A 2,744-nucleotide genomic window follows, 5' to 3' on the forward strand; every position below is an offset into this window, starting at 1 on the left:
CCCGAGTAGCTGGGACTACAGGCGCCGCCACCACGCCTAGATTTTTTTTTTTTTTTTTTTTTGTATTTTAGTAGAGACGGGGTTTCACCGGTTTACCAAGAAGGTCCCCGTGGTCTCAGCTCACTGCAAGCTCTGCCTCCCAGGTTCATGCCATTCTCCTGCCTCAGCCTCCCAAGTAGCTGGGACTACAGGCGCCGCCACCACGCCTAGCTAATTTTTTGTAGTTTTAGTAGAGACAGGGTTTCACTGTGTTAGCCAGGATGGTCTCGATCCCCTGACCTCGTGATCCGCCCACCTCGGCCTCCCAAAGTGCTGGGATTACAGGCGTGAGCCACCGCGCCCAGCAACATTTTCAAAAGAACACATAGAAATGGATAATACATATATAAGCAATGCTCAACATCACTGACCATCAGGGAAATGCAAATTAAAACCACAATAAGATATCATCTTCCACCAGTTGTAATGACTATTATTAAAAACTCAAAAATATCAGATGTTGGTGAGGATGGGAAATAAAGGCAACTCTTAGACACTGTTGATGAGGATGTGGACGAGGACAATCTCTATGGAGAACGGTGTGGAGATTTCCCAGAAAACTAGAAACAGACCTGCCATTTGGTTCAACAATCCCACTGCTGGGCAACTACCCAAAGGAAAATAAACCGTTATTTCAAAAAGATATCCACACTTCTATGCTTACCATAAAACTACTCTCAATAGCACATGTGTCAAACAGAGTGTCCGCCAATGAATGATTTTATAAAAGAATATAGCATGTATGCACAATTCAATAATTGTCAGCCACAATAAGGAATGAAACTATGTGTTTTGCAGCAAGATGCATAGTACTGAGGGACAATATAATTAGTCAATTACCTCACAACCAGAATGTCACGTGTCACACGTTATTACTTATAAGAGGGAAGTAAACAGTGTGTACACAAGGATATGTAGAGAGAAATTATAGACATTGGAGACTTAGAAGGATGGGAGGGCAGAAGGTGGGAGCATGATGAGACATGACATAATGGGCACAATATACAATAATTAAGAGTTGACCTGTTATGCCCAGACCGTTTGTTCCCCAAAGAAGACCACCAGAGTCCAGAGTCAAAGCCAAGTGGCAAGGATCTTTTACTGCAAGTTCAAACTTGGTCCTTCCATTCTACAGCATACAAGAGGGCCTCGAACAATGCGAGTGCTTGCTTTTTATAGCCCGATGTAAACAGGATATGTAAAGTCACAGGGGAACAAGGTAATTCTCTCGGTTACAGCATTACAATTGGTTAATATTATACATTTAGCATTTTTTATTGGTTCCCGCTGCGTCCTTATCAGAGATTTCCCAGGTGGTGTTGTTTTTCTGAAGTTTGAAAGAAGTATGGAGGAATGTGTTTGTGCTGGGCTCAGGAAGTTGGGAGATATATGGGGGATGTGTCTCATTCCTTTCAGACCAATGATTTTAAAATTGAAATGTAACATATGATCAATAAATGAAATTGATATTGGTTGACTTCATTAAATTTAAAAACTTTTTCTACTCACGTGACTATAAGAAAATGAATGCCAGGTTACAGATGAGAAACTGTTTGCAAGTCATATAACCACCAATGTAATTATAATAAGAACCCTCAGAACTCAACTGTGAATAAAAAGGAAACAACCGATGGATAAATTAGACAAGGGTTTGTACAGATATTTCATCAAAGACGTTGTGCAGACGACACAGAAGCACATAACCAGGCTCTCAACAGGATTTTCCATTAGAGAAATTCAAACCAAGCCCACAATGAGACACCACCACACACTTTTTTAAATGGCTGAAATGAAGAGGAAATACAGATAACACCAATGCCGGTGAGCATGCCAGGTTGCTAGAGTTTAAATCATTGCTAACAGGAATGCAAAATGAAACAGATACTCAGGAAAATAAGTTTTAGTTTTCTCTAAAATCAAACATGCCCTTAACACCTGACCCTAAGATCCCACTCCTGAATATTTGCTTCAGAGAAATACAATCTTAAATTCACACACAACTTCTATTCAAATATTCAAGATGTTGTGTGTGGGGGTGTGTGTGTCAGAAACTAAAAACAACATAAATGTCTCAAAATTTGAATAGGTGAAGAAACTAGGAAGCATCTATCAATTGAACACCATCAGCAATAAAAAGATAACAAGTGCCCGATACATAAACCATTACCGGTGAACTCCAGACATGATGCTAAGTGAGAGAAGCCAGTTGCAAAGATCAAAGGGACACAGCCGTAAGCACCACGGTCATCCTCAGGTGTCAGTGGTTTGGGCTGGGCTTTCTCTGCCTCTTTCCTGACCAGACCCAGATGTTGAGCTCTGCCACTTGCAGATGGAAAATCCTACTATTTTCAATCATGCTCTGAGGTTTGAATTGCTTCACAGACTGAACCAAACGAACACAAGCTAATTTGAACAGTGTCTGGCATTTGTTCCAACCACAAGAGAACTTCCCCCCGCTCTCTCCCTCCTCGTTTCTCTCCTGCAAGCCAGCAGCCCTGCAGTTTAGCCTGCATCTCCCATACATCCACCCATCTCGTTCCAAGGACCTTCCACCACACCCTCCACTGTTTTTGAGAGCACTGGCAGGCTTTGGACTTTTCCACGTTCTGTTGTTCCTGAAGTTAGGATGTTTAGGACCAAATTAAGGATGATATTTTATGACTGAATTCCAGCACTCCCTCTCCCCTGGGACAGAGCGCATAACC

This window comes from Mandrillus leucophaeus, unplaced genomic scaffold (genome assembly GCF_000951045.1).
Source record: "Mandrillus leucophaeus isolate KB7577 unplaced genomic scaffold, Mleu.le_1.0 Scaffold1418, whole genome shotgun sequence".
Lineage (NCBI taxonomy): Eukaryota > Metazoa > Chordata > Mammalia > Primates > Cercopithecidae > Mandrillus > Mandrillus leucophaeus.